Source organism: Cornus florida, unplaced genomic scaffold (assembly GCF_030987335.1).
Source record: "Cornus florida cultivar Cherokee Brave unplaced genomic scaffold, ASM3098733v1 CherokeeBrave_3.0.0_Hap2_Chr03, whole genome shotgun sequence".
Taxonomy (NCBI): domain Eukaryota; kingdom Viridiplantae; phylum Streptophyta; class Magnoliopsida; order Cornales; family Cornaceae; genus Cornus; species Cornus florida.
Window position 1 is genome coordinate 56,667,643 of NW_026775573.1, and position 14,512 is coordinate 56,682,154.

General features: G+C 34.1%; 1 long non-coding RNA gene across 1 annotated transcript; it reads left to right on the top strand.

Annotated features, from left to right (window-relative positions):
- Window positions 1-1,325: 1,325 nt before the first annotated feature.
- LOC132300584 (uncharacterized) lies at window positions 1,326-4,545 on the top strand. Its single transcript, XR_009480511.1, has 4 exons — window positions 1,326-1,710; window positions 1,790-2,074; window positions 2,679-2,927; window positions 3,782-4,545. It is a non-coding gene; the product is annotated as an uncharacterized LOC132300584 (long non-coding RNA).
- The last annotated feature ends 9,967 nt before the right edge of the window (window positions 4,546-14,512 follow it).

The window sequence follows — 14,512 nt, forward strand, 5'->3', positions numbered from 1 at the left end:
TATACATTAAACAATATTTTAATAAGACAGCACATAGTCAAAAGGGGTAATAATGTCTTTTATATGTAAAAGTAGTCTGACACATCTGAAAAGTAACTTTTGGAGTGTAAGTGAAAAACGGACCAAACCTTTGTAATGTGAGTAATATTAAATTTCGAAAGATATTTCAATGTGATATTTGGTCAAACTTGAGAAGGTGTCAGTAAAATTAATCCTAAATGGTTATATATTTAGTTTTACTTTCCTTTCCTCTTGGCAACCAACCAAGCAAAATTATAATACCCTATTCATCAATATTTAACAATTAATATTAGTTAATCACTAACTAAAATTTCTTTCCCGTTTGATTATGTTGCATTAGGAATATGGCCGGAGTCTCCAAGTTTCAGAGATGACGATGTTGGAGAAATCCCTTCAGGATGGGAAGGAACGTGCATGGAAGGATCTGACTTCGAGAAGTCTAGTTGTAATAGGTGAACATATTTTCTCCATTTTTAATTAAAATCATTTGAAATTGTTAAATTTTTTCACTCAGGTTGCTGGAAAGATAGGATCTCATAGTTACTATCTTGAAATCTCAAATTCAAATAAAGCAATTCCAAATAATAAAGATTAATTGCATAAAACTTTCTCATTTGTCATAATAATAATAATAATAATAAAATAAGTCTCTCAACCATAAGGTTAGTAAATAACGAACAAGATATGGGGTGAACCACGCATGCCATGTTGTTGGCATGCCTCCTAACCCAATATCTATTCCAAACAAGGATAATGAAATATCATAAGCTTTGCAAACATTGCCTTTCCTAAGTTACATTTCCACACATTCAATAGTTACGGGAATTAGTCTTATTTTAGAGATTAACATGTTAATTTTTAAAAAGTTTTTAATTTATTTTCTTGGTAATCCAAAGGATAGCTTGTATTGCCCATGCATTCATGGTTATGAATAAGCCCATTATAGTATACTCCCTAGCTTGTATTGCCCACGCATTCATGGTTATCAATAAGCTCATTATAGTACACTCCCTCCGTTCTATATTAGTTGTCTATCTTTCTATTTGTAGTCGTCCATTTCAAAACCTAAGGTACTATATTTTGTTGTATTCCTAATTTACCCTCGTTACCTTAAAAAGAATAAACATTATTATTTTAAAGCAAACAGTAAATTTGAAAATTCATTCATTACAATGTAATAAAAAAAATATTAAAAATTAATCTCTTAAAAAGTTTGACTTTAAAAATCTAAAATGGAACAAAGAGTAATATGTTATCTTTATTATTTGTTTACATATCTTTGTACGTATATGTATGTCGTAGGAAGTTGATAGGTGCAAGATTCTACAACACAGAATTCAAATCTGTTTCCAACAATAAGCGGCCAACTCATGGGTCTCCAAGGGATACTGTTGGGCAAGGAACACACACCACATCTATTGCAGCTGGTGCACCTGTTGCCAATGCTAGTTACTATGGCCTCGCTCGGGGTACAGCGAGGGGTGGCTCACCTTCTGCAAGGATTGCAGCTTACAAGGCATGCTCGCAACAAGGTTGCTCGGGTTCAACCATACTCAAGGCCATCGATGATTCGATTATGGACGGAGTTGATATCATTTCGATTTCCATTGGAATGAACCTCTTTCAACCAGACTTCTTGGATGATCCCATAGCATTGGAGCCTTCCATGCTTAACAAAGGGGAGTCAAGGTAATTTGCTTGGCCGGTAACGATGGACCTGATCCTTTCACCGTTGTTAACACTGAACCATGGATCTTTACTGTTGCAGCTTCTAGCATTGACCGTGATTTCAGGTCGACTATAGTGCTCGGAAATGGAAAAACATTACAAGTAAGATGAAATAATAACTGTACGTCTTATGACATCATATGAGACTCACGTAAATTTATTTATTTAATTATTACTCTTAGTTTGTTAATCGGTATTGAATTTTATTTTGCATTCTTATATATGGATCTGCTATCAATTTCTCAAACCTTACACGCTCAAAAGCCTATCCTCTTGCGTTTGGAGAAAGCATTGCTTCTAAGTTTACCCCTGTATCGGATGCTAGGTATTGTTAAGAATTTATTTTATTTATTTATATATTTTTGGGTAAAATTTATTGAAAAGATGTTGTGCATTATATATCGTAGTTTTTTTTTTTTTTTTTAATTCGACGAACTTTGCACATATACATGATAGCTAGGAGAACAATTATTCTTGGATGTAATTGTAACTCACATCATACATTCACTTTCTTAATTGAAGACTCTCGATTTTTTATTTTGAAATATGAACAAATACCATTTGGCTACACTTTTCGATAGAAGAATAATTAGTTAGTGTTACACATATGTTACATATCGCTAGTAAATATATATTCTCAAACTATTAAAACTATCTATTCTTCTAAAATGAAAAATAGAAGATTAAAATTTCTCTAATGCTATGAGTGGGAGCACCGAATTGGCGACTTAAATTTGAAAGTGAAAAAAATTTAGTTAAAATTTTGAGTTAATTTTTATCTTTTTTTCAAATTCAAGACACTGATTATATACTTTCAAATGCAAAATAAGATCTTTACCTTGAAAATATATATATATATATATAAGTATAGATGTGTCCTAAACCATCTTAGTGGAAAAGGGTTATGAATTGTTTGTTCTAAGATGCAGGAATTGCTTTCCAGGATCACTAGATTCAAAAAAAGTTGCTGAAAAATAGTTGTCTGTGTTGAAACTGACTTCAGCGTTGCAACGAGAATCAAGAAGTTAGTTGTTGAAGATTGTAAAGCCGAAGGATTGATTTTGATTGATGACGTGGAGAAAGATGAGCCGTTTGATTATGGAGTTTTTCCATTTACAGAAGTTGGGAAATGGGAATATTGCTGGGTCCCAAATTCTAGACTATATTAACTCTACCAGGTAAGAAAAAGTACTTTAACAAAATTAATCATCTGTTATGCCTAGAATTGATATTCTAACCATTACATGAAGTCGATCAAACTGAACTAAACAATTTACTCTTGAACTTTTTTAATTACACCACCAAAAGGTTGCTAATTGTTGAAAAAATCACTCTTTTTTACCTTTTTGGGGCTAATTCTATTTTGGGGGAACAGATGGTGTCTAAAAAATCACTCTTTTACATTTATAGGTTAATTGTTAGAGATGTCACTCATTCGATCCGAATGAAAAGTAAATTGCGTAAATATACTTAAGTTTTTGGGTCAAACTACAAAACATTCAGGCCGTTATAGTTGTTATCAGAGCCCGACTCAATTCTTGATCCGGGCCGGACGCCCCACCCAAATAGGCAGGTGGCTCGATTGTAATGAAGGCGTTGCGACTTCGATTGTGGGACAGTGTTAGAGGTGTCCCACATTAGATCAGTATGAGTTAAGTATTAGCACCACCTAATAGCTTAAGTTTTTAAATCCGAATGGAAGACAATGTTAGAGGTGTCCCACATTGGATTAGTATGAGTTGAGTGTCACTACCTAATAGTTTTAACTTTTGAGTTGGACCTGAAACACTCGGCCCAAAGACTTAAAACATACTTTCTTTTCTTTTCTATTTTTTGTACAATTTTTCATATTCACTTCTCCGAAAATAGAAAAACTATCCCAACAGACCATAAGTATCTTAACAAAGCAATTAAGTCTGAATAAGGTTGTGCATTGACTTATTTACTTCTTATATATGATTGCATTATATTTTCTCATTTCTCAAAAAAGAAGGCTCAACTATATGATTTTTTTTTTTTTTTTTTGAAGCAGGAAACCAACTGCAACTGTACTTGCAACAAATGAAATTCGAAGGTTTAGACCAGCTCCTGTTGTTGCTTATTTCTCGTCACGAGGTCCCGGAGGGCTTACAGAAAATATTCTTAAGGTGTGTGTATGTGTATTTGTATGTGTATGTGTGCGTGTGTGTGTGTGTGTATATATATTCACCTTTACATCCTGTGATATATATACACAGGTATATATATGTGAAAATTCTATGATCAAGTTCTTATAATAATTAGGCTAAATTAGACATAATCCCCTTGCTATCATTGTTTGGCACGTACCCTTTGAACTATAAAAACAAAAACAAAAAATTATTAAAAAAATTGCACAGCACCTCCCTTGTCGTCAAACTGCCCCAACACTTGGATTGGAGTGTTGGGCGTATATATCATTTTCTCATGCTATATTGTTAAGGAAATATGTGTGAACAAATCTGGGATCGTGTGTCACAAAATGATAGTACATGAATATTAAGTAGAATTGAGCCAGCCAAAACAAAAAAAGAAATAAAAGAGGTGATTAATATTATATAATTAACGAATAATGATAGGAAGTTGAAGAGTTGGACATATTCGGGGGTGAACAAAGAAGAACCAATGGAACTATTAAGAATTAGAGCCAAAACACTGGTTTCTTTTCCAAATTTTAGGAACCTTCAAATTCTGGTCCAAGAGTCTGTAACTAGAACCGGAACCGAAACCGTATATATATATATATATTATTTTTTTAATTATATAATTACTAATATATATGCCTATATTTACCCAATATATATATATATATATATATATATATATATATATATATCCTATTGATGCTTGTTTGGATGTAAATGTGGCCCAAGAAATTGCCTTAGTCAAGGTATTACTAAAAAAAAAAAAGTTATTAAAAAAAAAAAAAAAAGGAACCGGAACCGTGGAACCGGTTCGGTTCCGGTTTCATTTCCCAACAGTTAAGGTTCCGGTTCTAATTTCTAGGACCCATTGGAAACGGTTCCGGTTCCGCAAAGAATCGTACCGAATCGAACTATGTGCATTCCTAAATTCAACTACTTTTATGTGAGTACGGATTGATGTCATGATGACATTACACATGTGGTGAAGACCATCCTTACATAAATCAGTTGAAATTGTCTGACTTTCAAACTCCAGATTATTATCCGTAATTAATTTGTGATATAGCCAGATATAACGGCTCCCGGAATTGCCATACTAGGCGCAACGACTTCAGATGGAGAAGATAGTGTTCCAATGGGGTGGAAGGAATCATGGTTTGGGTTCAAATCAGGAACCTCAATGGCATGCCCTCATGTGACTGGAGCAGCTACCTTTATAAAATCGATGCACCCCACCGTAATCAAATCAACACTTATGACTACAGGTACACCCTACTAATTTCAATTTTCAATTTACTTACTTTTTTAAATAAAATAAAAAATAGAGATTATGGCCCCATAAAAACGAGAAAGTCTATAATATCCCGGGGGTATCGTACCCTAGGGCTCTTAATCGTTGGATCATCCATCAAATGGGAATATTGTAGACTTTCACCTCAAAAACATATTTAAACTCTACAATAATTACATAATTAATCTCAAACTATAATTTTGAAGAGAATTTTGACAATTCATTTATTAAAAAATTAAACATGTGAAGTGCAGTTGGAGAAAAAAGTGGAGTTGTTAATACCATCTCCCTATATTGTTTGAGATCTTCACAAGTTCCATGAAAAATGTACTAATATAATTAAATAAATAAAATTACTATAAACTCTTTTTAACTAGCTACAATTTAATTAAATAAAATCACTATAAATTCTTTTTAACTAGCTAAAATTGAAACCAAAAATTTGTCACGCGAATATAATATTGTTTCCTTCTTTTCAAAGATTATAGTCTAGGAAGCACACATGCAAACACAGTGTCACTGGTAGGACACGGCGATATGTTAAATTTTTTTTAAATGGGACACGGATACGGCATTGATAGGTCAAAAAGAATTACTCCCTCTGTCCCAAAATAAGTGTCTCGTTTTGGAAATCTAACTTTTTAGGAGAATGATTTTTATTGTATTAGTAGTGAATAATTACCAAATTTACCCTTAGCCGGTCCACATTGATGTGATGGTTTATTTTTTATAGATCACTGCTAGAATGTTAAATTGGTAATATTACAAAAAAAATAATAAAAAAAAAAAATTAAACAGTACATTGACTTTTCAAATGGGACACTTATTTTGGGAAAGATAAAAATAGAAAGGTAGACATTTATTTTGAGACGAATGGATTATATAATTAATATTACATATAATGAATTAGGTTATAGGATCGAATCGAATAAAAAAAATAACCTCAATCGAAAAGATAGGGTTGAGGATTTGAGTCGTTATAGAACTAAAAGGTGTGTTATGAGTCATTCACTTACAAAAATGAAAAGGTTTATACACAATATCAAAATTAATTCACTAAAAATTTCATTTTAATTCTATTATAACACTGACATTATTAGCCTTGTATTTCATATTTACAGCAAGTGTATCCAATAACATGGGGAAACCATTGACAAATAGCTCAGATTACCTTGCAAATCCACATGAAATTGGGGTTGGAGAAATAAAACCACTCAAAGCTCTTGACCTAGGTCTAGTCTTTGAAACCACAACACAAGATTACCTCCATTTCCTTTGTTACTATGGCTATTCACATAAAAACATAAGAGCAATGTCAAACACGAACTTTGTCTGTCCAAAAGACTCAATTGAAGAACTCATTTCCAATATCAACTACCCATCCATCTCCATAGCAAAACTCACTCGACAATAAAGTCCCAAAACTGTGGAAAGGACCGTTACTAACGTAGGATCTCCGAATGTGACGTACGTGTCCTCAGTGGGTGATCCACCACCACATCGAGGGGCTTGAGAACAAGAGAAAATGGAAGAAATTGGCTTATGGTCATGGGCTCGCAGCCAGAGTAGAAAAAATTGAAACAATCCCCAAATGAGTGAGATTTGGATACGGATGATGCATAATTTACAGAAAGAAGTGGGTCATTGGCTGAAGGCCTCATTACACGCCCTAACTCAGGGAAATATACTTACAACCAAATTTGAAATAACCAAAGGGGGCCACCATAACGTCCAAAGTTGGAATTAAGTAAGTCATAAATTCTCCTGTATAAATGAGAAAGAACCAAAGGGGCTAAAGCAAGGGGTCTACCTCTAGAAAGTGCAACGGCCACATGGATGTAATCTTTGGTAACTTGAAAAGCCAGTACACACAGGAGGAACTTATTCAGTCAGGCCAATAAGAAGGCAATATGTTCGGCTTCATTAACAGGAATGCGAGGATCCATGGTAGAAGTTAAATACTTACCATAAGAAGACTTGGAAGATTTGGTTCCAGTTTGTTTAGAAGGGAAAATGAAGTGAGAATCTTCCTCTACTAACAAGCTGCTCACATCAATCCCAAAAGGCTTGAGGCCGGTTAAAAAACATGTCTTGAATGGTTGGAGCCATTATACCACACTTCAAGTGTAAGGAGTTGGTGGTGGTCGACCAATTGAATATAGCAGCTACCATTAGGGCCCTATCTTGAGCAATATTTGTTTTGCTCATTTAGATGGCATCATAAATACCGCAAGCTTTCCACATGTCACCTTTCATAGCCCCAACCCGATCGACCCAACTGATCCAAGCATCATTGGGAACATGCCATGTCCTAAAATAAAAATTTGGCAAACTACCATTTTCATTAGGAGGGAGAGTTTGAAGAAACGGAAACACGTTGGCTGAGGGGTAGAAGGGCAAGATGAATGTAGGCGCTTCATCAAGGAAGGCAGGACCCAAACCCTTGAAATTGGTGCGTAGATCTATGAGAGTATTGAAGCAATACTTGTAAGGAGAAAGGGTCTTTAGGGATTTCTCAATGATATTGCCATGAGTCGAAGGATTTGAAGGTTGAGGGATTGAAGTGGAATCTGTTGATTTGGTTTTCTTAGGAGCCATAGAAGAGTAATAAGGGAAGGAATTTCTATTGTTGTGAACTGAGAAAGAAAATTTCTACTACAGCGACTCGAAGGCTAAGGAAGAATGATTTCAGGGTTTTAGAAGATACGGAGCTAAATACTAGTTGGATGTAATTTTGGATTTATCTAATCACCGCTTTAAATGGGTAGTTGATAACCATTAGGGCAGGTGGTTAGGTGGAGTGAAGATTTATTATCAATATTTGAAATTCAAGTTTTGGCCGATCAAATTCCAAAAAACCCTTCTTATCATAAGTGATAAGGGCTTTTGAAATTTAGAGGGCATTTGTTGGCACCAAAACTTGGTAGCCACCTTCGTGGTGACGTGGTCCAGTAAGGAGCCGACAAGTGTTTAATATGATTTTGTGAGAAGACAGACAATTGAGAAACATTTTGAGAAGATCTAGGGAAATATATTCAGCCACCTTATCAATAAGGTTGTTGCTGAAATATAACAACTGATGTTTGATTTAATTCAAATGGGTTGTTTGACTGGGAAATAAATACTGGAGTTTCGGCTAAAAGAAAATCCCTATGAAATAGGGATTTAGTTGGAGAAGGAATTCAAAAAAGGGGCTGCTGCGTGAGTCATGGATAAGTTTAAAAGCTACAAATGGCTATTGGGCCATTTAAGGAAAATACGCCTGCCAAGCATAAGGAAAGAAGTTGCTAAAAATTAGCAACTTTTCAGCAACTTTCTAGCAACTGGCATTGACTAAATCAAGGAAGGTTTTTCTTTAGCAAAGATTTTTAACTGAAGCAAGAAATAAAAGGAAGTAGAAATATTTATGGGTTTTAACCCAGTTTGAATTACGAAGAGAAGAAAATCAAGGAGAAGAAGATTTTCAAAGCAATTAATTAGGGAATAAGTTGATTAAAAACTTCTATAAATAGAAGTATTGTAATTCATTTCAATTTGTCCAGCACCACCCACAAAACAGCATGAATTCAAAATTCATCAAATGGCTCAACGTCATCTTATCTTCAAATCTTTTGTCCAAATGGCAAATTTCATTTGAAGAAACTAAGTTCCAGTAACTTACTCTTTTTTGCAATGCTTAATTATGCTATTTACAAATTTAATCATTGTTTTGTGCAAACGGATTCAATGGCATATCTTTGATCAGATTGTAGTCATTTCAATTCGGCTAGTTCATTCCATTGCAAGCATTACTTTTTTAGTCTATTTCAATTCGGCCGATTTCCTTTATTGTCTATTTCAATTCAGCCAGTTCATTTACTTTAAATTGTATTTTTTTTTTCTTTTAACACTATTATAAAAAGTCATTGCAAACAAGGCAGAAAAAGAACCTTGTGAGTTCTTACTATTTTCTCTCCCACACATTCGCCTGAGGTTAGCCAACGAAAAAGGGATAAGTTTCTGTTCATTTATAATTTTGAGTATTTTATACAAATACACTGGCACGCTCGCAAAAGTGGTGTGAACAAAAACCACGCGAACACATACAACACCAATTCAGATGAATTTTCTTCCCGTGATTCCGGTTAGCAATAGTTAATATCACCCATAAGGCTGCAGCTTAATTGAGGTAAAGAAAAAAACGTAGGGAAGCACTTTGATACGCTAAAAGCATTTCAAGGGAAATCACTCTCCATCCCAGCACAAATCCTTATAAAATGGTCTCGCCAAAATTTTCCCTATTGTCAATCTGTTACCCACATAGTGGGACCATACAAAATCTTAACAGAAGCATCCACAAAATTAGTAAAAACAAATTCTCAAAATTTAGAGTCCATCGTCTAAATAAACCATGAAAATCTTCAAATCTTGTCCTTCTAATTGATTTTTATGTTGGACTTGCACTATTTGCACCTTATGCGACCTTCTAAATTTCTAATTCTAATGGGTTAGACATTGGTCCCAGAATCATTCTCCAAAGTTCCAACACACACGAATAAAATGTTCAATCAATAAATTAGGACATGTTTGATAACACTGGCAGATCCAGCGTAAGGCTGGGCTGGGCTCTAGCCCACCCCAATATTTTTTTTTTTTAATTTTTTTTTATATATTTTTTTACTATGGGTATTTTTAGCCCAGCTCAAAAAAAAAAATTTATTATGCCCACCCAAATAAGCCCAACTCAACTAAGCCACAATACTAAAATAAAGACCCAAACCTAACAAGCCCTATTAATGATAAGTATTAGGATATGAAGTAAAACATATTTTGAGATAAAATTGTTGTAGAGGCAATTCTGAAATTATATATATAGAATAAATTCATAATTTCAACACTTTCAAATCATTATGAAAAATAAACAGAGCTCCTGTGTTTATCTAGAAAGTATTCAACAAACAAACAAAAAAAATCTATGACATTATAAATTACGAAAATTTGATGATTTTGATCTCTAGTTGACAAGGAGTATTCGTATAAAGGAAAACATCTAAATCCAATAATTCACAAATCAAAAGTTACTAACTTACTACAGATTTAAATAAAACAAATATAGATGGGTAAGAGTTAGAATTTCAAATTGATTTATAAAATAAAACCACAAACAAAAATTACAATAATTCAATCTTTAAAATAAAAAAAATCAAATATGAAACGTGTTAAAACATAGCACGATGGGAGATGAATTTCTTGCTGATTGTATGACTATACGGGACCTTGTTTGAAAATTTTACTTGGAGTTTATTATCGACGAATTCGAGTCTTGAAAAACTTGTCGAGCACAACTTAGATAGATTTTTTGTAATATTTGAATTCAAATATTTATCTAGATTATGTTATAAAAAAATTTGTTTAATAAATTGTATTATTAAATTTATGTTTAATTTTAGCCCACCCCACTGACAATTCCTGAATCCGCCTTGGTTGATAACATTCTGTTTTAGATGATTTTATCGGGATTATATGAATGAACAATAAATAAAAAAAAGCGTTAAAGATCTTTGTGGCTCCAGATCCATCCACAAGTTCAAAAATAGACTCATTATTATGGAGAAGCTTGTTTGCTGCTATAATCGGCCTGCCTGGAATTTCACATTTTGACTGGAGTATGAGGGTTTAGCCCATACGAAATGACTTGACCTTTCTCCAAACCAAGCATGACGGGAACAAGGCTATTTAGGATTTTTTGTTAGCACTGTAAAAAATAATAATAATAATTCTTAAAAAAAAAAAATTTCTTAAATAACATTTTTAGACTAACTATTATATTTTTTAAACTTGTAATATTTTTTTACTAAATATATTTTTATGTTATTTTTTTTTTTACAACAAATGAACGTAAATATGCTTCTAATTAGTAATTACTATTCAATGATGTTTTGTTTCGGATTAAAACAAATACTAAACATACCTTTTGTAATAACATTATGTTGGCACATAAAAGTGGTAACCCAATGGGCAACCACTTCAATGATGACGTGGTGCAATGAAAAGAGTACAAGTGGACTAAATCATGGTCCAATGTTGAATCAACACATGTCAACATTGGAAAGAAAAGGAATTCCAACACGCTTGAAACATCTGGTAGAATTAGAAAGGTGAACATGGCAAAATGATGGCGGCTGGTAATGGAATCGCATGATGGATTGCTTCCTATAATCAAGGAGAGATTGGCAATAAATTGGACACGTTTGAAAACTTCTATAAGGTGCGGCTAAGGAAGGTGATTTGTAAAATCTAGGGATAATGAGATCGTGGTTTATTGCAATCATATAACCTATTTCAAAGAGGAATGAATCAGAAGCAATTGAGGGACGTGGCATATACATATATATATTCAAATGAGCCGTTGAGAGAATGTGGGACACATGGCAGAAGTGGAAGAAGGGTACAGGGTCTGGAAATTGGAATTCAGCAACTGAACATGGGACAAATATCATGCAAGGAAGAAGTGGACAAGTGCTTAAATAGGACATGGGTCCTTCTTATAAGGTTTGTAATGCCTATAAATAGTTTTATTTTTTATTTATTTATTTTTATACCCTAGCAAGAAACAAGCCAGACGCCATATGACATCTACAATAAGAAACACAAGAAACACCATAAGATCAAAAACACAAGAAACACCATAGGATCAAAAACACAGTAAACACGAGACACAAAAATCTCTCAAAACGAACTAACACCTCTTATAGTCAAGATCAACAGCCTTGACAATCTAAAGAAAAGGTGCTAGCTAGAGAAGGACAACCACCACGACAAAAGAAAAAAAAAATATTGCAAGATAAAGACCCCATGACGTCATTCATGATGTCAGTGGTGAGCCCACCGAAAAAAACCACCGGCGAGAGGACCCAACACACCAGCGCAGGCACCAGAGATGGCGGACGTCGGCAAAGAATGCAGATGCAGCAGATCCACTCCCAGCGCAAAACACCAAAAAGCTCCATAAAGGAGTAGACAAACAAACCCAACTCTGGCGACCCAGCAACCATCTACACTCAGAAAACGGCGCAGCTCAGGAGATCGGGAACACAAATTCACGATGAAACGTGAGAGAAGCTGCTCACAGCGAAACCCCAAAGACAACGAGGAGAAACAATAAAAAAAGGGCGTGAATCTACCCACCGAGCATACTATGTACAATACGCCGAGATTATTAATCAGTGGGTGGCAAGGAGCGGCACCTCCCCACTCTCATGGGAGGGAGTGGGGAGGAAGCAGAGGGAAGAAAGCGAGGAGCGGTGGCTAGGGTAGAGAGAGGCGAGAGAAAAGTTGGGTAAAGAGAGAAAGCTGGAAGGTGAGCCTATAAATAGTTTACTTAAGGCTATATTACAAACTCTCTCAACGACATCAATCAAATATTCAATACATGTCATTTCAATGCAAACAATTTCAATATAAGGAATGTACTTGTTTAAAAATAAACAAACTTTCATTTGTATGACTTTATCCTAAACCTCAGGTAAATTATCCTAATTTTATTGATACAAAAGGCCTTCCTAAAGAATCCGACTCTTTAACTACCACCCATGTGCTGAACCAGTCCATCTTGAGCGCCCAAATGGTTTATGTCAATTTATAATCAAAGTCCCCTAGATCTAATGAAAGACATTCTCAGATATCAGTACATTCTCAAACCAATAAAGGTGTCGGAACTTTGATTATAAATTGACATAAACCATTTGGGCCGCTCAAGATGTATATATATATATATATATTATTTTTAACTCATTTTTGTCCTTTCTAAACTTTCATGTTTACACTCATTCTTTCTCGATCTAATCAGCAATCTCACTTTCTGCTCCATCTCACTCACTAACTTCGTCTAAATAAATTCATAGGTCTCTCTCTTGTATCTTAATTTTTACCATTGTCACACTTGATCGTTTGTCACTCAAAAAATAAAATTTGTTTTATCAACATAATATGCATGTGTTGTTTGTTTGGACGACAAAGAGAATGTGTAGAGAGACAAACATTGAGAAGAGGGTAAGTGCAAAAAAACATCCATTTAGTCTAAAAATATGTAAATAATACTTTTCGTATTCAAACACCATAGTTTCAAAACAATACAAATAAGAACTTTTTGTTAGTGAGAAAGGTAAAAATACGAAAATGACACAAAGTTGAAATTACATTAAAGGACAACCTCAAAACGCCAACATTTTATGCTTGAAGCCCCCATTGGATAATTCCTAAAACGCCGACGTTTTATGCTTAAAGCTTGGCCCTTCTGCTACGCCGTAATTGGATCTGAGCTCGCCGGTTGACACTGGTTTGGGCTGTGAGAATCAAAAATTTTGGCCTATGTTCGCCTCAATCGACACTATGTAGAGTGATTGATGGGTGTGGTTGCAAGAAATGTTCAACTCGTTCAATTTTCCTCTTCTTAGTGGCTTATCGCCGGCGCTGGAGTCCGATGAAGATGTCAAAGCATCAGGCATGTGTGCCTCGCGCCGAGTCTGATTCAGCGGTGACTCAGAATCGTCTTCTTAATTTCAAAGTTGCAGGTCATGCTTGTGCGTCGCAGTGACGGCGGCGCGTCGATAAAAGATCTGCCTTTGACGGCCTTCCCTTCTTCCTCTTCACGATCTGACCCATCTTTTTTCTTTCCTCACTTTCTCTCTTTACACTTTCTCTCACTAAACTGACTGTCTGTCTCTCCGGTGATGGTGTTCAGGCTTTGATTCTTCAGCCGGTGATGCTGTTTGCCGGGCATAATTCGACGCGGAGAGAGAAACTATTAAAAAATGTAATTTTTTTTGGAAAGTACTCCAAAATAGAAATTATTTAGGAAGAAAAAGTGACTTTAGAGAGGAGAGATAAAAAAATAAAAAAATAGAAATTATTTAGAGAGAGAAAGAGCCAAATTAAAGAGGAGAGAGAAAATATTTTTATTACATATAAAGAAATAATTAAATAAGTGGAGTATATATTATATATAGAATGCTTAAAAATAATATTTTTATTATATATAAAGAAATAATTAAAATAAGAGTAATATATATATATATATATCATATATAGAATGCTTAAAAATAATGAATTAGTTAGTTAAAGAAGAAAGACTAAAGAAAATTAAAAATTATTTTCATATTTGTCTAATTTCGTCCGAAGTTGTCTAACCGGAGACTTGAATCTCTGCTTCGATGATAGCATATTAAAGAATTAAAGAGGAGAGAGAAAATATTTTTATTATATATACAGAAATAACTAAATAAGAGTAATATACATTATATATAGAATGATTAAAAACAATGAATTACTG